At 37.6% G+C, this 27,648-nt stretch overlaps 1 long non-coding RNA gene across 1 annotated transcript; it reads left to right on the forward strand.

Moving 5' to 3' along the window:
• The first annotated feature begins 387 nt into the window (after positions 1–387).
• LOC310895811 lies at positions 388–18,025 on the forward strand. The gene is made up of 3 exons (XR_014580975.1): positions 388–579; positions 906–1,163; positions 16,141–18,025. It is a non-coding gene; the product is annotated as an uncharacterized lncRNA (long non-coding RNA).
• Positions 18,026–27,648: the final 9,623 nt, after the last annotated feature.

Genomic DNA, 27,648 nt, shown 5'->3' on the forward strand with positions numbered 1-27,648 from the left:
TGTTTAAGAAGTTGTTGAGATATCTGTCCCAATTCAAGTAAAGAAAAAATACTTATTTACTAAAGTAGAAGTAGAATCAAGCTCAAGGTTTTTATTATTATTATTATTAAATTAAATATCTGTTCTATGGGTTACTTCTATTAACATAGTCAAATATTAAGAGGAAAAACAGGTTTCATGCATCTTTGGGCTAAGTTTCTGGTATTGTTTTAACATGTGCTGTTCTTTCACAGAGCAGTTTTTATGTGTTATGCAGAATTTACCCCCTATTTGATTTTATTATTTTATTTTAAAAACAAATAAACAGTTCTTCTAAACACATGGCAAGGTGAAGAGAAAAAAACAAACACTTTTACATACAACCATATGTTTTGGTAATACCTCTGTAATATGTTCGAGTAAATTGGAATTTGAAGTCCTGCAAAAGTGTTCTTAATGTATGCTGTCTGATGTGCTTTGTGAAATTAAAGACACCTGGTTTCATCATTGCATTTGAGATCAGGTGTAATACAGTGACATAAGGCATGAATGTATTGAACAGAACCATAGGAACATAAATATAAGAAACAGAAGAGAGCTGTGAGTACCTGTTGTTTCCCTTCTGTTAGTGAAGAATTTTTTGATCAGGATTCCAGTCTGTTCCTTAGTCACGAGTTCTGCAAAGATTCATTTTGGAGGGGGAAGGGATATTTTTCTTACTATCCTAGATCTTTATTTTCAGCTTCACATCATATTGCTGATAACTTTCAAACCATTACAATACCCACTAATATATCACTTTTCTCTTTTGCTTTTTGGTACCAATCTCAGTTATTATTATATTCTCTGCCAGTACCTAGCAAGTTATACATAAAGGCTCTGATCACCTGCTACCAGCTGATGATAAGTATCTTTCTTCTCCATAGGGTTTTGTACTGTGGTATGGCAGCTTGGCACAAGTCAGTGCAGCTTTCAAGGGCCTTGCAGCTCCTTGTGGCCAATGGAAGCACAGCCAGACTGTGCTGCGTGGCACTTTGGACTCCTTGGTGGTCCCTGCTATGCCAAAGCAGCTATCCTGGAGTGCAATATCTCAAGTTACTGCAGGGGGAGTAGTGGAAAGCAGCTTTACCATTAGGAACAGTTTGGATTGCTCTACTTATACATCTTTTCAGGTAGAGAACATGGTAAGTAGGAATGCCTGAGCAAATGGAAAGGGGTGGCTTGGAAAGCAGTGTCTCTGGAAAGGATTTAAGGAACACAACTCAATATGAGTTCCCATGTTACGCTTTGGTGGTTTGAGGCTAGCACAATCTTTGGTTGCATAGGGAAGGAATACTGAGATGTTTTTACCTCTGCATGGCACAAGCTTTAAAGATACACTTTTACAACTGAATAACAAACAAACAAACAAAACACATTAAATAGTGCAACAGATTTAAGCTGGATTCAACCAGTTACTCCTTCCTTGCAGTTGAGGGTGCCCAGTGTCATGAGAGTGAACACATTATAGAGAATTACATTACTAGTGTGATTCAACTATATATTGCAATTGCTATACGCTGATAATTTGTGCTTGTATTGTGTTTTGAGTATGTCGTTGTATCGCCCTGCAAAATCAAAATGCCATGAAACATCAAAAGAGCTTCAAATAAGTAAATTTGGTGTTAAACATTAGATCTTTCATGTGTGGAATAACTAAAGCAAATTTGTTAGGGAATGTTAGACTCTGACACTGATACAGTTTTGTTGGATCTGTGTTTCAATGCAAGTGTATGTCTCCTATACTTTATCTCTTCATGCAGGCTGAGTTAGCTTTTTATGCCTATTGAATTTGAAAATTTCCTCAGGTGAATGTAATACATTTATGGTAATGATTCACAGTAATACTCCTCATCTTCTCAGTGGTTTCTACAAAATGGGTTTCGCACCCATTGAGCCAGGAAAACGATGCATATAGCAATGATACCTTTATACAACAGTATTTTGCATTATTCTTATAGGTTAAAAATATGTAACTTGTCAGTATATCTGCCTTTGAAAGACCTGTGATTCTGAAATATATGCTGTAGCACAGAAAACTGAATCTGAAATTGTGCAAATGATTCTGGTGTCTGTATTTTAAAGAGATTGCTGAAAAAAAAATAGAGGAAGTTAGAAGAGATACACAAACAGTGTTTGCGGGCTAGAGGATATGACTTAAAACAAATGGCTTAGCTCAGCCTTTTTTTTTTATCTTTCAGGAATATTTGAGTTAACTTGATTATATTGTAAAAGTCCTTTCACAGACAGAAAATAGAAGTTTCTGATGTGATTTTTAACGTCATGGAGAACAGCATAGTAAGAAGCTAAAGCCACTCAAATTCAAATCAGAAATATTGCATAGATGTTTAACTGTGCAGATGATCATCCAAAGGAACAAAGTTCAGTCTTGAATTCTTTCAGCTGAAATCAGATACCTACCTGGAAGATGTGTTTTTGACGAAGACAGTTTATTACACTCAAGAGGGAGTTAACTGAGGGAAATGTAATGGCCTGTGATTACAGAACATTGAACTAGGTGTCTTAAGTGTCCCTGCAATCTCTACACTCTATGAGTCTATTTGTTCCTGTTACATTGTACAGAGATGCATAAACCCTATCCCCGACAAGTCTGTAATATTTTCCCTTACAATTTTTTCCTGTTACTTAATATATGGGACCTAGAATTGCAACGGAACATCAGGTTCATTGATTATAGTCCCCTGTTTTGACATGTCACAGTATTTAATAATTATTCTGGAGACAATATTCCCACTCAAAGGCTGTTGCAGCACCTCACTGCTCTGCTGTTTGGAATTCCCATCCCTAATCTATTTAATCTATTGATGGCTACCTTGCACATATATTCTCAAGATAGCATTGTCCTTCAATTTATGCTCCTGATGTATGTGAACATTTATGTGCAGAACAGTCATGTTTTGAATCAATTTTTCATTTTATTGGTTTTGATTTGATTTGGTGGAACTACAAAATTTTCAGTCTTTTCTGATAAGTGCTTCTATTCTCCTATCTACCCCAGAAGTCTTTCTCTACATTTGTCTTTTTCAATCTGAGATCATAAGTGCTGAGGGGTGTTTGCATTGTTTACTATATTTCCTTCTTTTTTTTTTTTTCTTCTCTCTCATTGCTCTCCTGTTCCTTTTTCACACTTTGTTACTCTCTTTTCCATTATGCTACCTATTTTTCATTCTTTTATTGCTTTCATTCACTTACTCCATTCCTTTTTATCCATCTGCACTGGTTCCTTATCCATTCCCCTAACATGAAGTTAAAAAGTGCCACTCCAGATTGTATCAAAGAATAATGTAACTACAGAAATTTTCTTGACTTCCCCAATGCCTGACATCTGCCTATGACTTCTTTAATTCTATTCTTTATAATGATTACCACTGATTTGCCTGTTTAAGCATCAGATACGTTGGTCTTTAGCTATTAGATCCCACCAATATCCTTAAAAATTAGCAATTTATTCTCTTTTTCTTGGAGTTTTATGCAAGAGGTTAGAAACCTGAGTTACTAGTTCAAATATTTTACCTTACAGCTCCTTGGAAACTCCTGGGTGAAAATTGTATTGGGCCAGTAATTTGATATTACTGTTTGTTGTTGTTGTTGTTATTTTCTCTATATATTCTACTGACATTTCAACTTCAAACTTATTCTTCCATAGCATCTCCCATAAAGAGCGGTCTGCTATGGGAACTTCCTCAAGTTCCCCAAGTTCTTCACAGTGAACCCAGAAGTGAAAAATCTCATTTAACATTTTCTGCTATGACTTTGTCTTCTCTGAGGAGTTGTTTCACATTTTTAGCATCTACTGGCTTTACAGATTTTCTATCCAACTTTCTGCTCCTAATGTGTTTGAAAAAAGATTTTTAGTAGTTTTAACACTTCCTGAGACTTGTCCTTTTTGACTTATTTTCTTGTGTTTAAATTTAAATTTAACAGAATTAGTACTCTTTTCTATTTTCCTTCCTTGGATAAAATTTACGTTTTCTGGAGGGCATTCTTTAATTGTATTACTCCCATTTTAGTGCATAGCCACGCGAGTATTCATAAAGTATTTTTTTATTGGTGATGTTACTTTTCTGCAGTTAGATTAGGAGTGGAATTACGTTTACTGTCTTGGGTTGGTGTTAGCATGTTAAGTTTAAGGTTTCAGTTAGTGTGATTTTTTATTTTTTATTTTTCTTAGGGTTAAGGTTATGACTGAGGCCTCAGGTTGTGTAGTTTTTAGAGGGAGTGATAGGGCTTAGGTTTAAAGTTACAGTTTCATTTCTGGTTAGGGACAGGGTTTGCATTTATAAGGTTAGTGTAAGGAATTATGTTTAAGGTTGGACTAGGGATTTAGAATTAGACCAGAAGTTATGGTTAGGGTTGGGGCTGGGGCCAGATCTTGGGGATCAGAGGTTTGCATTAGGACTTAAGTTTGTGAGTTTGTGTTAGGGTTTAGGCCTTGGGATGTGCATTAGAATGTAGGGCTTAAGGCTTGTATTAGAGTTTAGACTTAGGGCATTGTGATTAGGTGTTGAGGGTTACAGATTTGGGGTTGGGGTTAGGGATTTAGTGTCTGGGATTTGTGACAGAGTATGAGCCTTGTGGTAGGGGTTAATGGTTGTCGTTGGGATTTCCATTAGGATAATTGCATGGATTGGTGGGCTAGAATAGGGCTGTGTTGGGATTTAGGGTTTGAGGATAGGGGTTAATTTAAGGTTTATGTTTAGAGTTTAATTTAATAATTAAAGTTAATATTTTTGTGATCATTTGGGGTTTAGCTTACCATAAGGTTTGTGATAGGCTTTAGAGTTTGGGGTTTGTGATAGGGACTTCTGTTGTGTTAAGGATTTGTTTTAGGGCTTGGAGTTAGTGTTTACATTAGGGTTAGGATTTGGATTGTGGTTTATGGTTTGATTTAAGTTAGAGTTAGCTGGTTGTGTTAAGGATTTATGTACAGCTAGGGTTTAAGGCTTTTGTTTAAGAGTTAGGGTTAGATTTTGGGTTAGGGCTAGGGTTTAGGATGGCAGTTTGCATGCTTAGGTTTAAGTTTGGGGTTTAAATTCGGGGTTTAAATTCAGGGTTAGGGTTCAGATTTACAGTTTTCCTTGAGAGTGTGATATTAGAGTTTAGAGTTTGGATTTAGAGATTTTCTTAATAATACTTGGGGTTTGGGTTAGAATTGAGAATTGTGTTAGTATTTAACTTTAGGGTTGGTGCTTTAAGGTAGGGTTAGGGTTTGTATTAGTGTATTCTGCTAGGGCTTTGGGTGTTGCGCTGGGGTTTAGGGGTGTGTCATGGGGTGAAGGTCCATGTTACAGGTGTACAGTTAATAGGATTTATAATTACGGTTAAGTTTTAAGGATGACAGTAGGGTTAGGATTCAGTGTCAGATTTTTTTTTTTTTTGGGGGGGGTGAGCTTAATGTTAAGTCGAGGGCTTGATTCAGTGTTAGGATGAGATTCGTTAGGGTACTGTTAAGGTCTTCGTGAGACATTAGGGTTGATAGCTAGTCTTGTACTTAGGGGCTAGAGTTAGGGTTACAGATGACATTTTTTGCATTTGCTTGGAGCCTTCTAATTTTTATCAAAGTTATACTGAAATAGAGTTACTCTATTTCTGAATTGGCACATATATGGAGACAAATAGGCAGTTAAAAGATATTTACTATTATAGATAAGAAAGCCAGATATATGTATTTTGGTTTAGATGAGAAAGTATCTCAGCTATGTACCCTGGTGCTGTGAATGTTTTTGTCTATATTTTCCATTAGGGCCAGTTAATGAAAATTTTCAGCTGAAGAACAATAAAAGTTGTAGAGGTACTGTGTGCCAGAGAGCTGATGGTGTGATAAAAGCAGTGTCAACTCAAGCAGTACACAATCAGAAATGCAAGCGGTGGCAAGGACCCAACAGAGCATATGAAGTTCAATCAAGATATTATCCAGCCTGCAGAAATCTAAGTTAATCACATGAAATCCCTTCTGACTTCAGAAGGAGTAGAGCCAGATTACAGGAAAATTTAAATTATGGCCAACACAAAACACCCACTACTAACATAAACAACAAGAACTTAACATTTCCATAGATATTGGGAATGACTATAGTTTTACTGTGGTACATCCTTTTAGAAGAAATCTTAACTGCTTTAATTCAATTGTTTTAAGTCAATTGTTTTGTATCAATACAACTTAAATAATAATCACAAAAAATGTAGCAACAAACACAAGCAAGACTCCTAAACATTGAAGGTATTTTTCCAGAAGCCTAGTCATCATTCAGACAGAGGGATTCTGGAATGGATTAGGATTTACCTGCTATAACATTAAAGCCCGATTTCATGTACATCTGGAGCTTTCATGCCACCCAAATTATTGCCAAGGAATACTAGTTACTGCATTTTTTTTTTCCTGTGTTCATGTAAAGAGCAAATTGAAAAACAGTCATTTAACTAGCATTGCTATGACTTTCTAAACCTCTGGCAGCTTGACACATTTTGAGGCAAATGCAAGAAATGTTATGACTTGCCATCCATTCATAACTGGACACCATTTAACTTTCAAATCTGCAGTGAATGGAAATAAGACACCATGATATACAGGGAAAAAAAAAGGAAAAAACCAAAACAAACAAAAAAACCAAGCTAACTATAAGTCAAGTGCCAGTGTGAAAAATAAACCACAGATTTTGGTGTTGTTACATGTTTTGCACAAATATTCATGCACCTAAAACTTGCCTAGTAGATATATCAAAATAAGCCTAGAAGAGACAGAAGCTTCTCTGGTGGTATATAAAGAGCTGGAATTGATGTTATTACCTTCTGAGAATGTAGGTTGTACCACCATCTTCAGATGTTGATACCATGACATGCTTGATCTTGACTATGGGCCGAGGCTAAAATCAGTGGTGATGGTTGGATCTGGTGGATTATGGCCTACGGTCCAAACAGACCTGTTTAACCTTTCTCCACATAAATTAAGCTTAAATGCGAAAAGTGTAGGAAGTTCTGTGAAAACCTTCACAAGCCTTCACTGTGTTGGAGTACACAGTCAACGTAAGACGTTGTTCACAGGAAAGATTTAAGAATGAAGAGTCATTAAATATACTTAATTACTTGTATGTAAGTAGTTAATTAATAGTTAAAATTAATTCTTTTGGCTCACCAGGGAATCTCTGGTTCGTAGGGCTCTTTCATAGACTGCAGGAGCTTTCTCAGGGTCTGGAAGACCCAAGTGTCTATACCAATCATAGTATTTCCTTGTCGTATAAACAGTGTTTTTGTTCATCTTGGCAATCCTGGTGTACATACACAGCATATCTAAGAAAGCTCATTCACAGTTTTACCACACAGGATCATAGGGAACCTTCTCTTTTTCTTTTTTTAATTCACTTCTGAATTTGAGATGATATTTCTGAAACTGTTGATGTCTGTCACAGGTACAGGATGACAAGTACTTGCTTATGCTGCTCAGTACAGCACTGTGTAAGTCTCTATAACACTGGTGAAAACAATGTATGTGGAAGGCAATGTTGTGTCTTTGGAGGTACTACTTTACATAAATATTATACTTTGAGCTAATAGGCTTTAACAAGCACAAAAGTCACTGCCTGAATGCCATGTTTCCAGCAATATTCCACAGCCCTTTTTTCTTCCCATAGATATACCCTTACTTGTATACATAGACTGCGTGGTGTGCGGACAATGAAGTCATATATAGTCCACTTTATGAATTTAATGTTTATAAATTGATTAGTTCTCTAATTAAAAAAAAAAAATCTACTTCAGATTGATTTGCATCTGGATTTATGTGTCAGTGGACAACATTTCCACAGCAATTTTCCAAGGAGCCTATTCCTTCCAATTTGTTAGAGGTTTGTCATCCCAGGAAGTTCTTATGCCATTACCTAAGGCATATATCTCATCTTATTTTAGCTGAAGTATTGCACAAACCTTACTACCAAAAATATGAACCCTAATGACAGTTTTCTAAGACACTGGACAAGTAGGTTTTACTTGTAAATTTAGGAGAAAGTCCTCAAGGGATGACAGCCAATTATACCACAGTTGTCCAAGATCTGTTACAATACCCATGGTCGATTTTGTAAGCATATGTTTTCCTGGATTAGAATCTGCAAGTTTTTCTGCCTGGGTGAAATCTAATTTTCTGTTTCAATTCTGTATTGTAGAAGGTCTCTCTTTCCAGTTTAGTTGTGTGAATGCCAGGCTAATTCTAAAGTAATTATTTTCAGGTACACTTAATTCATCTTCTATTTCTACTGGTTGAGATCAATGCTTTAATGAAAGCCTCAATGGTTTCAAAGGTTTTCTCGTAGCTGGATGATGTGAAAGAGAGTTGATGGCTTATAGCTCCTGTGCTTTGGCAGTTTGGAAGTTAGTACACATTCTCTTTACTCCCACATCATCCATGTGTGAACTTACTACTGGTAAAAGGGATTTTTTTTTCTATGCTATTAACCTGAAATGGGATACTTACTTGTTAACGCACACTGTAGCTGTTGGACTGCAAACCTCTCTGAATAGCCTGGCACAGGGAGAAAAAAAGGAAAAGAAAATGGAGCTTGTGCCTATGGTTTATATGTTTCTCTTATGTTCAGGGTCCAGATTTACTCCATCAATAATGGTGTGATATCAGTGAAAGGAGCACATGGTCATATATAGGGCCTTTTATTTCTAAAGTGTTTGCAGTTCCATAAGATAAGAAATTTCATATATATAACCTCCTACCTGAACTGCTTACAAATGGAAATTACATAATGTGAATATCAGTTAAAAAGTGCTGCACTGTTTTCATTATATCTACTCCAACGTTACAATGCCAGCTCACAGTGAGAACATGTTTTTTGGCTTTGTTGTTCTCTGGTCAGGATCAGTGTTGCTCCATACCATATCTCTTTTACTGTGTTGTTGTTGTTTGTTTTTTTGTTTTGTTTTGTTTTGCTTATTTGTTTGTTTTTACTCTGCATCACTTATTAAAGCTAGTCAAATCAGCCAAGGAGAGTAAGCCGTTCAATGAGGTTAGCCTTGTATTTTTTTGAATGAACAGCCTAATGACAGGCTTTGTAAGTGCACAACACATAACTCAGTATCTGTTCATGGATTGCTTGTAAGTTCATTTCTGTGAATATTCATTTTCTGTGGTGAGTAGATAGCCTCAAAGGCTCAGACAGAACTTTTATCTCTGCCCGTCCAAGTTAAGGTTTGGAAAACAAGAGCAAGTAGCACATAATGAAATATTGGTGTTGCAATTGTGTCTTCCAGAGAAAGTTTTCTGCTAAAGATTTTGACAAATCAGGAGCTCCTCAGTTTTATATATTTTAATAATCATTTAACTAACCATTGACTGATTCACACCATAATGTCAGGAATTTTTTTCTTTTAAATCATGGGAAAATTTAGCAACATTTCCACACATCACTCAAACAGCTCTAAAGGTGCAGGCATTTTGAACAACATATGATGCTTTTTTAGAGTATCACATATTTCCTTCATCTTACAAATATTTTTAAATAACCAAAAAGATAGAAGCCAGACATCCAGCCTAAAATGTATGGGGCATTCAGGCTCCTTTTTTGTTAAACAAGGATACATCCCCTCACCTCACTTAGTCATTTAGGATAGGATTGTCTCTGGAATAGTCTGTCTCCACTGAATAGTACCTGGTTGGCTTTTTGATATAGTAACATTCAGATGCTTTCCTACTGGTCTCTGCCGTGTATTTATGCTGTTGTTTAACCTTATCTAGATGGAATTTAATTGTATTTTTTGTCTGTTTTTCCATTTCATCAAGATCACTTGTTCCTCAACTGCTCTTTCAATTCTTCCTAGTTTGGTATTGCAGATTGTCAACATGCTCTCTGTGCACAGAGTGCAAGGCCACCTGTAAGGGTAGATCAAACAATATTCACTGTTCAAATAGACAAAAATCTGCCCATTTCTTAGGTTCTCTAGCAGAAATAATTCTTAGCTACTCTGTGCCTCTTCCTAATAAATTGGGCAATTCAGTTACAAGCTCTTTTATATCTTCCAAAACAAAACTTTTTTTTTTTCTTCTATCTATCTATTCCTTCATTGTAATCTTTTGTTATGTTTTGGGATTTATGGCATTTCTGAAAAATCTAAGGTTTTTACAGGGGAAAACATAACAGATTTCTGAATCTAAACTTTGTTAGCAAGCTTGAAATGCCAATAAATATGACAAGGCAAATGGTTGCAGATGACAGGATATTAGACTAAAGCTTATGGAGGCATTCCAGAGACCTAAAGAGAAGCAGGAAATATGTCATCAGAAAGAATTATTTGTTGAAAAATACAAGTTCTAGAGGAATACTGGCCACTGAATGTATTCCTGGCTTCTTGATTAACGGTAATTATTAAAAAGCAGAACATGAGGAATAATAAAGAAAGGTTAAAATAATATAAAACTATTACGTAAATTTTCAGAATACTTTCAGATTATTCTCTGTGACATGATTTCCAAAACAGGTACCTAAGATGAATAATAAATCCAATCAGAAATAGATTGACAAGCATACACTGTTCACTCTTTTGCACAAATCAGGAAGAGGGTACTAATTCACATAATGTGATCATAATATGTTTAGAACTGGTAAATAAAATTATTTATAACTGAATCTTATTACTTTTTACTGTAATCTAGTCCAAGAGTTTGCAAATAAAATTCACTGGCCTTTCTGATGAGAATATTCATGGTAGAAAAAGACTGTAACATATCTAAAATACTGTTCATAAATCTACTCTCTCAGGGCACAAGCACAAAGTACATTAAGATGAACTTTCCCAGATGACAGTTTACCCAGTGTGACAAAACATCCTTTTAAAAATGTATCAAAAGCGAACCGAGAAGTGTGGGTAAGACTCAGAAAAGCTTTACAAGCAGAAAGAGTTTCCCCCGGCATTAAGAAGTGCAAGATATTTTAGTCTGGACCAGTAACTTATTACATGCAATTACCAGAGAGCTTGCACAGCTATAAATCAAACTGCTGGAAGGCTCTATAGCAATGTATTTCTTGTCTCCTATAAAACACACTGCAATCAGTCAGAATTTCTAGGGGAAGTTTGGGAGGGACGACAAGAAGCTCTGAGGGTGTTTGGAGAAACAGTACCTGATCTAAGCCAGGGCTGAGCTGAATACCGTGGAGCTGTTAGTAGGAATGATATTGCTAAGGTGTCCACAGGCTGGGAGGCAGGCAAGAGCAACCTGAATCCTCTCATCTGTTCCAGCTGTCACTGCTCTCCAGAAGCTCACATCCAATGTGGCCAATAGCTTGAGACAAAATTAGGAGGCTGCAGACTTTCCCTCTACCAACACCAGGAAGAAAAGAGGATACAAAACTCTTTGCAAAGGAGGAAAGAATAAATAGTGAAGTATTGCTCACACTGCTGCTACAGAAATCTTCCCCATAGTTAGATCAGAGTTTACATGTGCACGATCTTTACAGGACATCTGTCACTCCCCAAATCATCTCTATTGAGTTCAAGGTGTTTGGAAAATGCTCTCAGACATGCTCTGAGATCTGCTCATGCAGATTTTTTTTGGATGTCCGTTTGGGGACCCAGGAGTTGGACTTGATGATCCTTGCATGTTACTTCCAGCTTGGGATATTCTATGATTCTATGGAAGAGTTCTGTGCTGCCAAGGTCAGCTGTAGACATAAATCCCCAGTTAGAATAATCATTTTCTGCTTAACACTCATGAGAGCCAGCATTGATCTGTATGGTACAAACAGAAGATGTTCTTCACTTCATAGAAAACTCCGTCAGGCTCATGAGGTGGTTAGATGATGCGCTGAAGCTTGTACAAGCTCATGCAGTTGCAAGACTCCCTTGGGTGTGCAAGTGTTTTGACATTTTCTGAGTCACATTGCTTCTGTTGCATTGATATCCCCAAACCGTAATCTCTTCATCTGAAGAAGCAAGAAATACTGTGGGAGAGGGATGGGACACCTTGTCACCAGAAATCAGCCAGAAGTCTCACACATATTCGGTGCTTATTATAAGTGACAAAGAAAAGAAGGGGGGAAAAAAGGTACTGCCAAAGATTGTGACAGGACCTTCAATAGTTAGGGAGTAATTTATCTATCTGGCAGAAAAATGTATAAAAAATGTTATAAGCACAGAACTGAAGGAGTTTATATGAAGATAAAAATAGATTTAATCCTATGATTATATTACAATTTCTAACACTACATTTAATAACGTAAGAGTGAAGCATATCATTGGGACTGTAGGAGCAGCTGACATTAACAGTGTGGCCTTACAACTGAAAAAAATTAAAGCGTTTGGGTTGAACCAAAATATTAATATTTTATTTCTTTAACACAGGTATTTGTGACAAAGCCACATATATAACAAAAGCAAAACACAAAGCTTTAATGATAAACCAAAGGGAGCAGTAGCTCATGCCATTCCTGTATATTTAGTCTGTTTTCACCTAATAACCAGTGGCTAACATCTCAAGATTCATCTCCTACTAGTAGCTCTCAAACTGAACTGTATCTGTCAGTCACATGAGTCAAAACAGTTCGTATCTTCCACCTCTCTTGGGAATGCCATACTAGGTTATGCATTAGTGTTGATAAGATGCGGAATGTGACAAATTATTTTGCTGACACCACTCCCCTCTGTATATAACTACAATTATAAATGTTTATTGAAGCAAGGAAGTGTTTAGAGGCTTCAAGAAAAAGGATCCCCCCACCCTCCCCAGTGCAGGCAGTGGGACTGTGGTTCTTTGCAGCTCCTCCAGAAGTGCCAGCAGTAGGAGCACTCCTGGAAGCAAGGCCTCAGCATAGAGCCCCACCACAAGGCTTGCTCATTTGTCTGCTCATTTTCTCTGTCCTGTCTGATGTATAAATACTTATACTGCTTAGTTACTGCATCAGATGAAGGTTCTGGGAAAGGTTTTGGAGACTTTTCCAGAAACCTTAAGAGCTTTGCAAACTGAAAACTCTTGGAAGACTGGAGAAGTAGATTTACTTTTTTTTTTTTCTTTTTTTTTGAAAAGTAACTGAAAAGTAACCCTTGATCTTTAGCTGCTTTCTCAGAGTGACCTAGCCGAGGACTATAACCCTAGTAACCAGCAAAGTAGTATGGACTTCTTATTTCCAGTCAATGTGGTTCAGAAGTGACTGATCCTTACTGCATGAAAACCGTGATCACTTTCCCATGTCTTCTCTTCCACTTCAAACTATTGAATAACACTGAAAATTCTCCTTGTAAACAGGTAAAAATGGCTGTTAAAATCCTCTCTGTAAGCGTTACTTAACGTCCTTACGTCATCCAGTGGGTGGGGGAAATGACTATTCTATCTACTGTAATATTTTGTTGACATTTTAGAACCTTGAAATATGTTTTACCCAGTGTGAACACTGAAAGTGTTTCTTAGGTGCCTTTTTAATTAAAAACCCCCTCAACATATGGTTTTAGCAAGAGCCAATCAAAATAATGTGCAAATGTGTTTATGTGTGGATGGCTGTATGCCAAAGTTCAATAGTGCTCAATTGGCAGCACTTTCTGAAAAGATAAGATTTACTGTTTGGAAACAGGATGAAAGTTTAAGTGTTTGCATTCCAATTACTAGCTAAAAGCAAATCAGTTTTGTTTCCATTTGCTATTTTAGTAATGCTTTACTTATCTTAATTCCTTTGCTTAATATAGTATTTTCTTCAAGGTCTAAGAGCTAGAGCTTGTTCAAAGAAACAAACACTGGGGGAGGAAGACTTCAAATGAATGGGCTATGAAACTAGCATTGCTCCTATTGACTCAAACAGTGCATGTTCAGACTCCAGAAGAGCTGTGCAGTTTAGAGTAGCTGACATTTGTCTGTGACTGTAGACTGGATTTGGTATCCGGTACATCCAGCCTTTGATAAAAAATAGCCTTCATTTCTCAAAACTCATGCTGTTATATGGATTTCTGTTACACTTGGTAATAGCCTAATGCAAACTACAGCACTATACAAATAATGAGAACATACTATGCTAACAATTAGATTGTCTGCAGAAATTGCCCAGCCCTATTTGCATGATAATTAAATGGTCCACAAAAAGCAAACACCTCAGAAAATGAAACTTTATGCAAATGGTGTGATACTGTGTGCTGGTTAGATCAAGTCTTTTTTTTTTTTTTTTAATGAAAATGGCTAAAAAAATTTACCAAGTCAAGAATCACAGATAATCATTGCAATGGAAAAAAATCAATATGAAATAAAAATTATAAATTGAACTGGCAACACTTTTTTTTTTTTAATGATGTCAGTAATGTCAAATCTATAAAATAGATTGTATAAGAAGAAAAAATTCACTGACATTTTGTATGTACTTTGAAGGCAGACTACAGTTGTCTTCTGAACAGGCAGAAATCTCTCACTACATGTACTGCACCACCAGTGATATTAGGGATAGCTAAGTGGCAGAAGAACTAAATCCCAGAACTGCCTTTCTTCCCCACAATATATTTATCATTATGTGTTATTAAATTCAAGAAGTATGCAGTCTCACCTAAATGTCCTAGAATAAGAAAACCTTGATGTTTGTATTAGAGAATAAAGGGCCTTCATGTGGTGTTTCTCCATCACATCATTGATTTCTTGGAGGACACATACCACTCCTATCTCTGGGGCAAGAAATTTTTACCGCAGCAAGGGAAGAAGCTTGAAACACCAAAAGGACTGCTGACTATACAACACGACTGCATCTCATTTACATTATATCCTAATTTTCTGGCTGATGTTACACTCACTACCAAACTCACCAATCAGGAATGGACATTATAAAAACTTCATGAAAAATGTAACTCTGTCTCAAAAAGTTTAGGCTGAGGTAAAGACAGTTTAATAAGACTGAAAAGGAAGAGAGTTAATAATAATGATGATAATAATAATAATATGTACAAATTAAGTGATGCACAGTACAATTTCTCACCACCCGCTGACCGATGCCCATCCCATCCCTGAGCACTGGTACCCCATATTTATATTTCAGTCATTGTCCTCCATACCAAAAAGGCTTTAATCGCTTGGCTTGCTTGATTGCAGCACATTTCGCAACCATGAATAACCTGTGCTATAGTGTCCATGCACCCCTTGATAACAAGCCCATCTAAATTTTGCATCTCTTCCTTGATGGCCTGAGGTGCCATGTCATTTTGGGTCATCTGTCCTGGTTCTGTCTCCTCTCAGCGTCTTGTGTACCCCCAGCCTCCTCAATGGCAGGGCAGCACAAGAAGCTGAAAAGTCCTTGACTTAGTGTAAGCACTGCTCTGGAACAATTAAAACATCAGCATGTTATCAACGTTATTTTCATTCTAAATCCAAAATACAGCACCATACCAGCTATTAGGAGGAAAATTAATTCTATCCTAGCCAAAATCAGGACAGATGTAAACCTGTATGAGTGGCTATGCTGAAAAAATAAATCACCAAAAAGCCAGAAAGTGTCAGAAGAAAGCTTCCCTATGTATATTTTACAGCCACAGTGGTTAAGCACTGGAACAGGCTGCCTGTGGGGTTTATAGATGGTGGTGATTTTAAAGACTCAGGTGGAAAAGGTCCTGAGAAACCTCTTCTAGCATTGAAGCTGGCTATGCTTTGAGCAGGAGGTTGAACTAGAGACCTCAAGAGGTCCCTTCCAACCCAAATTATTCTGTGATTCCAGGACTCTTTCTGCCTCTGTGAGTATATGCTGGAAGACTTGAAACATGATTCTCTGCTAATTTTACAGCAGATGTCTTCTTTGCCAAGAGCCTAGTCCACAGCTGACTGCTGTTAGCTGGGGCCTTTTTGTTGCAATCATTGATTTTGGATTAGGGCCTTGCAACACAAAATAGATGCTCAGGGGAGGAACCAGCTGTCCTATATGTCTTTTAAAAAGTAATTCAGTATGTAGCTACATGCTTTCTTTACTGAATCATATCCAGACACCTCTCTGACAGTAATACCAATGTCTTTGTGTTTTGTATTTTTTGTTTTTTTTTTTTTTTGAGCGCTTACCACTATGATATTCAAATGCTTAATAAATTTATATTTATAAGCTTTAAATGACATCTTTGTACTGTCACAGGGAATAGCAGAGCTGTTTCTCATTTTTACAGATGGTGAGTGATGAAGACAACCGGACAACTTGCAAACGTGAAGTATCTGCTAAAAAGTGAACATGGACTTGAGCATACATCCATCAAGTTAGGATAAGCAAATTTGGGAATGAATGCCATATCTAATCTCAGAATGTGCAATGCAAAGCACATTTGCTTTTTATTCAGTAAGGTGCAGAAATGTTCTGAAATGGATTTATGTAGAAGGGCTGTACCATTCTAATTACATGATCTTTGAAATTGTTTTAGCCACTTGCTAACTAGCACAGGAAGATCTGTGAATGACATTCTGAAAGCTACAGAAAATCTATTATATTTCAAATGGTTAAAGATGAATTATATTTGGATTATTTGATGAATTAATGTTATTCATATGGTGGGTTGGAGGTGACAAAACCAGAATCCCACAAAAGGAAAAACATAATTTTTTATTCAATTTGTGAATATAAAATCTGAAACAGTGCCACAAATCAAAATGGTCTCTCCAAATGCTGTATTTTAAGCAGTGCTCTCCAGATGTGGTTTTTAAAATAGATAAGTTAGTCTCATGTTTTCTTCCTTTTTTTTTCAGACATGATTACTGAGAAGCAAAGGTATAGGAGAGCCAGGTGTTATCATGATAGTCTTAAAAATGATATTTTGTTTTTAGGTTTAGCTGAAACATTTATGCAAAAGAGAGAGATGTTCAATCTATTAAATTTCTTTTTGAATTAAATTCATACCTCGATTTTAAACATTGTAGAATTTAGAAATATTTGGAGAATTTCTGGCTCAAACCAACTTCTTTTAAAAATCACAAGTAAAAAAAATCTCTCTTTTTTCACAAACATGCTCCCGTGTACCTAAACAGATGTTTTTGCCTTTCTTATTTCTTCAAAAATCATACAGAATATGTCCTCTTGTGTCTCAGAAATATCATCCTGATTTTTTTTTTGTGTCACAGAACCATGAGAATATGCCTGTGGGAAGGACTGAAATCAGTGGCAAAAACACTGATTTCCATGGAGACAGATTTCACAAATTAAGGGCAGGCATATCCAGTTTAAAAATGGCAGAGGAAAGGGAAGAGGGAAAGGGGAAATGGACACAGGAATGTGCTCCTCAGTAGCTGGAGGGATCTGGGGCCACCCACACTCCTACTACAGCTTCTAGTAAATCCAGGCCAGCTTTCATGGCACAGGTTATTGCGGTAGAAGCCTTCTGTTTTAATTCAAAATAAAGCAAAATGACAACAACAGAAAACAACAACAAACCCCACAGGAGTATTAACCACATGCATTTGTTCTACAGCCTTAATTTTCAGATCATAGCCACACTGCAGTACAGCTCAAGTGTTGATCTCATGGAAATGCAAGCACCTCAACACTTTATACTTAATTTAACAAGTGTGTGAAAGTTGATTTGCCTAATCACAGACATGGATGTAACTTTTTCATATTGATGCTTTAACAATGAAAGAAGTTGCAGAGAATGTGAACAACCTTCTCAATCATTTCTGGTCTTTCTCTTATGTGGTTGGTCTGCTTCCTTACACTAGGAAATATTGGCCTGTATCCTAAATACTTAAGTATGGAAGAAGAGTTCCTCAGCCTTTCCCCCACTAGCAGTTACTGCTGACTAGTAGAGGTTTCCATACTTCACTCTTGTAGAACCTTGAAGGTTTACTTCAGCTATGGGAAGAAACATTGTTAACAGGAAAATAAAACAACAGTGAATATTATTAACAGTACTATGGTATTGCAGTTCAGCACCAGAAACAATGAGAGAATTATTTCTTATAGTTTTCTTTATTTTCCACCTACATTGGGCATTTTTATTTCTGTACCGTCTCAATATGATCAAGAAAAAATGATACAATCTGTTTGATTCTTTTTACCCCCCCCCCCCCCAAAAAAAAAAAAGTATATTTTTCTGTCCCTAGCCATCTTAAATAAAACATTTCTATGTCTGTGCTGCTGATGGTATTTATCTCTGACATTTTTCACTGCCTCTCAAGTGTGGATGTGTGGTTTCGGTCATGTCTGTATTGCTCAATGCACTCTAGAAAAGTGCTGTGTCCATAATGCATTGCACTTGAAGGGCTACCTTTCTCACACTACCCCAAAGAGCTTAGCGCCAGCCTGTCCAGATGCCTCTGTAGCACAACACACAACATGCTCACTGCTTATTAGCTCCCTGGGTGACACATTACTACCTCAGTAATGTCCTTTAAGGGGAGCAGGCAGGCAGTATATATCTGCTGCCTACAGTAGAAACAGGCTGCCCATTGCCTCTTCTGTAGCTCTGCAGGTTGCTAGTACTTTGATACTTTGGCCACTGCTGTGTTTTGCCAGACAGATTTGGCACCTTTGCAGGCCATTGGCAGGTCTCGCACTGTCTGCAAAGGCAGCTGGCAAGTTGCTTGCTACTCACTAACATGCCGTGCAAACAAGACATCCCGGAGCTACAGGTTAGCCACCAGAATGACCACTAGAAATGGCGTGTGCCACTCCTGGTCAGTGGAATCAGTCTTGTGGGCTGCCTGAGTTTCTGTATCCAACAGTCTTCCTACAGTGGGCAGAGATTTTGGAACTAGAAAACCAGTTTCCACTGTTCTCCACATGGGGTAGACTGAAAGTTCTCCGAGGATCCCGCTGAGCTCCTCGTGAGGGCTTGTCAGCTCAAGCACCTGGCAATTATCCTTGTGAGATTTTTGGTTCATACCTAAGGAAGAGAGAAGCTGTGCTCAACATAAGGGTCTAGGTGGCCATCCCTCCTGCCAGTCAGTCCAAAAATAGACAGAAAACTGCAAAGCCATTGTCAAGCTCACCTTTCCACAAGCCATCTGCATTGCTCACCTTCCTGAGGTGATAAGAGCCTTTGCCCACTTTAACCAGTCAAAAATGCCCAAAAGAGTCCCATGAAAATATTAACTAAGAGTGGTACTAAATGATCATCCCTGGTACACCACTGAGGAGACTTTGTGCGCATCATAACTTGAAATTTCTACACAGACATGGAATAAAGTTTGGGCTCTGAAATCTGGCTGGCTGCCTGGGAGGTGGCACATGCTGAGCAGAGGTTGAACACCAAGATCTTCAGAACTGTGAAAAGTGCTGTGTGGATTTCATAGAATCTATGTGTGAATACTGTTGCCTTTCTGTATGGACCAGTTACTGTGGAATTGGGCCTTCCAGCTCTTGTATGCCTAGCTTGAAACTGATGCCACATTTGGATAGAAGATGGCAGAGAAGATAGACAAATATAAAAGGTGCTCCATGTGTGGCTATAGGAGACTGTTCACTCATAGCAGAGCCTATAGAGAGAAGTCCATGCAGTGGGTCCATCAAGTCCCCAGAAAGCCCAGAATATAACACTCTAATGTAGGGAAAAATGTACCATTCAAACTCTAGAAGTCAAAGGACACATCATGATGCATGATATCTCACATGGTGCATCCTGGACTTTATCTGCAGACCATTCCGGTTGATTGTCCATTGTAGGGGTATGTGTAATGTGAAAGCATCTGCTTCATTAAGTTATCTGGTTAAGAACTATTCATCATAAATTAAATAACAAATAACAGGGAGGGTGATAAATTAAACACAAATTAAAACAAACCTGACAGGTAGGTGATATTGGAGACAGTAACAAAGACCAGAACTGCTCAACCACTGGATGACATGCCATTAAAAATCTGCTCATGCACACTCTTGAAGAGGGTCAACCTGAACCTTGTATCTGATAAGGTGGAAAGAACATTAACCTGATTATTATGGGACACGTGAAGGGCTTTGTAGACTGTGCAAAATTTGCTATGGAATGTCCAGTGGACGGGCCAAAGGCAGAGAAAGTGGAGATGGGGTGGATGGGGTAGGAAGATCTTCGAGAAAATATAGAAAAAGGTGATAAAAGGGGCCAGTCACGTGTAAGCGAGCTGCCAGTCTGTAAGCTTACCAGACTGAGCCTTCCACCTGATCACCTCTATCTATGTTATTTTACTATTGTGCCATTTTTCTCAACTGTTTGTCTTTTGGAAACCCACTTTCTATCCTACGGTCTATATATCAGCATTTGGAAAGACCAGTGTGCAAGAGTTCTGACTACCAGTACCTGCAACTGGAGAAAAGACCTCAGGTCACAGGCCCTGTAGCTCTTGGTATGAGCAAGTGGAGGGGAAAAAGATGTATATGTAACTGTGGAAAGTCTAAATGCCAGAACTGGAAAACACTGAATGTAGTTATTTTTCCCCTGTGAATTTAATCCTGGGTGCATGTGTTTGTCTTAAGGTCAGAGTCAGTGGGGTGTAAGGGAGCCCAGGGTCCAAGCATAGATGTTAGGCAGGCTGAGAGAGCCTGTGACAATATTAAAGGTGTTCTTTGTTTCAGAGGTATTTGTGAGATGAATGCGTGCATGCATGCCTCTCTTTTGCTGGTGAACATCCAGCTGGACTAGGCAGTGTGCAGGAGACCTATATATATAGAGAGAGAGACCTGTAAGGGGACACACGGTCTGAGCATGGATATTAGACATGCTGATACCCAAGGAATCGATTAACATGAATGTGCTTGTAAGTCTAAAGAGTAAGGGTGTGTGTGATTCCCCCAGTGAACTCTAATCCTGATCAGCCAGAGAGAGAACAGGACTGGGCTGTCTGTACTTCTGTCCTTGTGTTCTGGTGGTGGTATATGAATGCTGCTAAAGTCAGACAGATTTCAGCAGTGTCCTCCATATGTGTATGTGTGCGTGTGGGATACGTGGTCAGACTCACTTCTGGTTTGACCCACAAACAGGAACTGTAGCCTCCACGTGCACGTGCTGCAATTGGGTGGCTGGGAAGGAGCAATTCCTGGGTCCAAGCATCCACCCAGCATCCTTTAACAACCACTACAGTGCCTGTGTGCTGATCTGCAGATCCAGGACCAATCTCAGAATCACAGCACCATTGAGGTTGGAAAGGTTTCCTGGAGATCGTTCAGGTTAAGCCCCCTGCTCAAAGCAGGGCCAGCTGGGGCAGGCCGAATTTGCCACAGAGGAGCAGTTACTGGGGAAGATTGTGATGTTACTGCAGGAGCTCCAGGAGGGTCACAAACAAGTGGGAAGCTGAACAGCTTTAAGTTGGAAATGAAGCAATTCTGGCAGCAGAAGTGGTACCCATTGATTTTTATGAAACTGGAGCACTGCTCTTTTGGTATTGCTCAGTGTTTGAATGTGTAGCTTTTCAAAAGCTCTGGTATAGCTTAAGACACCTTTCCTGTGCTGTGTCAGGGCCCCTTTTCACGCCGGGATTCTACCTTCATCTTTTAAACAGCAGAAGCTCTGCTTAGAGCTGTGAGGGTGGTATATACTGAGGTGTCAAACCTGTCTGTCAGGAAACCGATAGAGACCTCAGGCAACTTGTCTTTGGATAGAAACCTTTGTGCTAGTCTCTTTAGCTTCACAGGCCACTTGCATTCATCCTTCCATGGATGGCTGGATGTTGTCTAACGTCTCAATGTATTTTTATGATGATATGCTGAAGCATCTATCACTCCCTGAACCATAGTGTGAAAACAAATGTTCATGAAAGGCCTGTTGAAATTCATTGTTTTAGAGTACTGTTTGTTCCCACAGGAAGCAGGTTAGATCACTCCAGAGCAGGACTCAGGAGCAATCCAACAGTGTGAATAACTAGGATTTATGTATTTGCATTTGCTCCCAGGCACTTGTTTAGCCAGTAATGTGTACATAGCTGTTTTTTGCAATTGAAGGTTATCAGTAGTTTCTTGAAATGCCATTTAAAAATTTCTTTGAACAGGGAAGTTTTAGAATAAAATAACTTTTTAAAGACTAGATGTAGTAAATGTATTTCTGATAATGTAAAAAGTTATTTACAAAGATAGTTGTAATGATAAACCCGAATAATGCTGCGTGACATATCACCTCATTTGTAATAGCTGCCATGAACAGGCCTGTTGAAGTAAATGGTGAATGCACCTTGGCATTTCTAGCTTGAAAAGCCATAATGAAGGATTTATAACCACTGCAATTTTGTAACGCTGCTCTGGAAGGAGAAAAGAAAAATAATACCTTAAATAACAACCTAATGGAAGTATTCTGTAAAGAGAAATAAAATCATTAACCCATTCTGTCCTTTCAGAGACTGTGGCAATGTAAGGATGATCTTTTCATGCGGTCTGCATTAGCAGGCTATAACTCAGGGAAACTGTTAAATACATAATCAAGGACATACTATGCACTTCAAAAGACTCCTTGAGAACAGATAGCACAGAATATAACAGTTTAAACTAGCTCAGTGCCATCTGATCAACTAATTTTGAAATCATAAACACAGAACCCTTCATATAAACAATAATTTCTTAATGCTTGTGCCAAAAACCCAACCCAACTATAAAATAGCTATAAATAGTTGCTTGAATAAAAATAAGGTATTTTTAGAAATAGAATCTCAAAAGTACCAAACTGTGTGAAGAGATCTGTTGTTTAATAACAACGTTGTGGGGTCATTCGCCATGTAACTGAGCAAGGTCAGCAGAGCAGGTCTGGTGATGCTCACCAGATTCATCCATGAGTCAAGATCACCTGACAAGTCTGCAGTGATGGGGTAGGTCTGAGGTCAAACAGGGAAGTTAATTTAGCATGCTAAAGCAATGGTCAGGGTCAGACCCAGAGAAAGTACCTAGCCACAGCTGAGTCAGCTCCAGGAAAGTGATGAGACAGTACCAAAGTCAAGCCAGAAAGTCAAGTCAGCATTAGGGTTCAGATCAAGACAATACATGGCCAGTAACACTCAGGACTGGACCCAGACTGTAACATATCTCTGCGATATATTGAGGTGAGCAGTTTCCAACTGCAGAAGAAGTAGGACCTCAGTGAGACTTCTTCCAGCTATTTCCTTCAAAGTCACCAGCTGTACTCTCTCTAATTCATCTCTGAGCCCAGGCAGCAAAAACCTCAGGAGAGGAGGGATGTAATCAGGGCTCTGCTAGATAGTATATAAATGGCTTATTAGGCTAAAGCATGTACTAAAACATGGGTCTTGGCTGCTTAAGTCATTGGTCTCTGACTGTACCACAGATGATTCTTACAGGTTTGATCTTTATATGTGTAGAAGATGGCTTATGGTAATGCCTCAAGTGACTGTATAACTATAACCCCTTTTAAGTCTTATGATTCACACATATTTATTGTACATATGTTCTGTAAACTAGCAGCTGTGTATTGCTGCTATCTTCAGAAATATTTTCTAGGGCACAATGTAAAAGCATTGACCCTCAATACTGAGAAACTAAAGTATATCAAGAAAAGAAAGATTCCTCACAGGCTATGCATAGCCAGACTCGCAAAGGTTCCTCTAATATTTGGAGAACAGAAAAAGTTCTTCAGGATTCGCCCCATCACAGAGATTGTTTTATCTACACTTTTAGAGTAGTCATTCTCAGAAGGATAAACAATTTGTATTATAGATGCCACTTCTGTTTTACAAAATAACTTTGATTTTGGTAGAAGCTGGATGTTTGATGGTACTTGGAACTAAGGTGCTTTCTACAGAGGGTAGGCTGCTCTCTCGGCTAAGTAACAGCCTGATGTTAATGTTCTTGTACAACAGTACTGATTGGAAAACACACTTCTGAGTCACATACCAGCACCCTAAGAAACAATCTGACACCATAAACTTCTTTCAAAGCTCATGCTTGCTTGTCTTTTATTGATAATGACTTTTGGTTGTTGTGGTTCTGATTTGAGTTCAAAGCATTGATCTAGAAATGAAAGACTGTTTCCTCTTATCAGACCCAGGAGTCACTCAGCCTGCTACTCAGAGATGATGAGGTTCAATAGCAATCATTTACTTTTGTAGATTTCTGTAAACAACCTTAAAGATGCCAGAATTATCAGGGCTAAAAGGTAGTACTTCAATTTCAAATTGTCACATTAAATACACATGGCCTGTTTCAACTAGTTGAATTAATTTGCTCTTTCATGAGAAAACAAAAGAAGAGATCTTGACAGGTGCCTAAAAAGGACAGTTTAGCTTCCTTTAAAATCAATAGGTATGTTTCTCTTACGTGTACTACTACTGGTGAAAGATGTAACTATTGCTAATACCCCATACAGACAAAACTGTAGTGGTCCAGCATAAAGGAAAATGAAGCATGTGTTTAACATTATATTGCTGCTTACAAAACCTAAGTAAGACTAATGGCATCCCACCTCCAATGCCTATACTTAACCTTCATGAATATCTTAATCATCTTCATTTATTAGTAGTATTACTCTTGAAACTCATTGTGCTACTTGCATGGTGAGGTGGAATTGTTTATAAAGATGTGAGGAGTATTACAAATTCACAAAGTTCCTGAGTGTTCCTAGTAAATTCCCTAAGATGATCTTCAAATCCAGCATTGATCACCTTAAATTTAGTCTGCCAAAAAAAAAAAAAAAAAAACAACTTTTTGGCCAAACTTTGATACAAACTTAGAAATACATTTTCTGTGGAATAGAGGAGTCAAATACATAAACATGCAGCAATCCAACAGTGGATAATTTGGATAATTTGATTTTAAAATAAATTTAAATTTTAGCGTATGTTGTGTATTTTAGGAAAAGAAAATCGGGGGTCTTCTTTTTATTTCCCTAGAGCTTTCCTAGAAAGTAGATTGCACTGTAGTCTTAGAGTTTTAAAATAAGGTCAGCAAATAATTATGGAACTATACTATTAGATCTGTGAGCAAAATTAATTATATATATAAAACAATCAATACTAAATTGCCTTGAACCTCTTGAGTTCAGCCCATTAATTGTCCAGGTAAAATAAATCACTGTTTATTACCTATGAAGGTATTAATTATACAGCAGTCAACAACATTCATGTTTGTTGTCAGTTTCACCAGATCAAGACACATACAGCCCCAGCTGGCTGAAAAGAGAAGCATTTGCTTTGTGTTTTAAAAGGCATTACTAGAGAGCTTTAAATTAATAGCTTTCGTCTTGCACTGCTAAGTCTGCAGTTCCAACAAAACGTCTGTGGTCTGTGTTATTTTCAGTGCAGTTAGGAGCTGATGTAGCTAAACCAGTGCTAGCTCCAATTGCCACGGACACGGAGCTTTCAGTTGCATCACAAGTGTATCCTGGGTTTGTTTTCTTTTCTCCTATCACTGTTCAACATTTCAGTTTTTAGACTGTAACTGGCAAATCTTGATTTATTGTACTGCCTTTCATGGAGGAGTCATGTATTGATCTGGCTCTGGCCAAGACTGAAAACTGATGATAATAAACTTCTTGGTGCTATGTATGAAAATTAAAAAGATAACACACCAATCATTATTCATTGTTGCTGATGGTCTTAGCATTGTTTGAGTTGCCTTCTTGAATTGGCCTTCCTTGTTTATTCAGTTTCTTGTGCTGACTTAGGTTACATGTCTTTTGGGATGAACATTGTCATTCAGTATACAGTCAGTTGAGCCCCAATCCACAATTACAGTACAAATAAATGTGAGCTTGGAGTTGGACCAGGTGACTCCAGAGATTTCTTCCAATTTAAATTATGCTATAACTGTGATATAGAGTATTCTTGTCTCAGTTTTGTATTTACTTGCCCATAATTTTACTTATTCTCATAAAATTAAATCCATTGCTGATAATAGCCAAGTTTATTCATATCACAGGACTATGGTGGCTGTAAAATGCTGGTAAAATTGCATTACATCTCCCTTATATATTAACTGTGCTGTTACATTGGTGCAAATTTAAAGTTGCGGTAAAAGCACATTTACCTTCTAGTAAAACAAACAAACAAAAAAGTTTCTTTCTCTGTATTCTCTGCAGGTACTACTAAGAGTAAAGCTATATCTGAAGTTTGGAGACCTAATTAAGATCTCAGTCTTGTCAAAGATATCACAGACTGAGTCTAAATACCACTTTTCTTCACTATTCTTTTATACTGAGTGGAGACATTTTACTTTCTTCTTTAACAGCACCAGACATTAGCAACTGAGGTTGGTGAACACTACAGGATCTGCCAGTCATATTAGCCTGAATTTCTGAATATATTAACTTTAGCTATGTTTATATACTGCCTTTCACACACGGTTTCTAATGATACTGTGCATAACATATCAGAGCACTTGAGGTCAAATTGTGAAATCACTGCCAACAGTATTCTAAGGTCTTAACCTTGTTTTAACTAACATGACTGTTTGAGAAAAGCCAATATCACAGTGATGTATCATTATGTTTTTTACATATCTAGAGGTTTTACAAATCTAGAGGTTTAGATATTATCAGTAGAAATTTTGCATAATTCCGATATAGGTAAAAGAAATATTGTCATGTGCTTTCATGTGTTCAAATACAGGCAGTAAAACTTAAATTTTTCAAAGACCAATCACCTGTAAATATTCTCCAAGGAAACTAATTGCTTTCTTTGTTTAACACATTCAAAGATGTTCAAAGATATTATGAGAATTCACATCTATTTTGAAAGATTGAGGTAAAATCCAGAAAAAGCATTTGTTGCAAGTTTGTTAGCTGCAAGTTTTAACAAAAACAGAAGTAATTTCTAAGTGAACTGATTTTTCACCTTGTAGAGAAGTTGCTTCTTTTTATTGTATGGCAAAAGTAATCTGAGTCATTTCATGATTGATTTCATTTTTCCATTTCTCTTATTAATGCAATAGTCTTTTAGTTGAGATCCCAAAGTAACAAAGAAACAGAAAGATCATCACGCTTGGATGGAACCTTGGTGAAAATCATATGCCCAGTTGTTCAGCAGTGACACACATGGAGAACAGGATCCTGAACTGCCAAATCAGTGCTAAAGCCGCAGGCCCCCAGTTAAGTCCTCTGTGGAAAATCACTGCCCACAGAATTCAGAAAAGAAATACCAGTTTCAAAAAACTAGGATTATTCTTAACTCAGTAGGTATGTATATAAAATAAAAAAAAAATAGCCTTGATTTAGTAATTTGTTTCTAGCAAACATTGCAAAAACAAGACAATACAAATCACACCTGTGTTTACATTGAGAAAATATAAGGTTATTAGCAGCTGCTCTTGGAAATTTAGTGATTCTATGCATTTCCTGGGGTACAACAATGATGTCAAGGCAATAGCAGAAAAATTCTGAAGGAGGTTTGGATTTTTGCCAAGGTGCTGGAAAGACTTTCCAGGTTCACATTAAGTTGTGTAGTGACCATGCTAAAACACCTTATCCATGAAATTTCACATATGGACTAATAATGTGATTTGAAATGATTGCAACCTAAAAACGGTATTATAATTTCTCAGGTAACTGTTTCATGCTTGTTTGGATTTTCTTTATCTTTACTTGCTATTCGTATAGATCATTTTGATTAGACATAAGCAAGAAAGGAGTCTGGAGCTGGGGGTTGGCCTCTTCTCACAGATAATTAGTGATAGGACTAGAGGGAATGGTCTCAAGTTGTGTCAGGGTAGGTTCAGGTTAGAAATTAAGAGACATTTCTTCTCAGAAAGAGCAGTCAGGCATTGGAACGGGTTGCCCAGGGAAGCG

Source organism: Anser anser, assembly GCF_964211835.1.
Source record: "Anser anser genome assembly, chromosome: 2".
Classification (NCBI taxonomy): Eukaryota; Metazoa; Chordata; class Aves; order Anseriformes; family Anatidae; genus Anser; species Anser anser.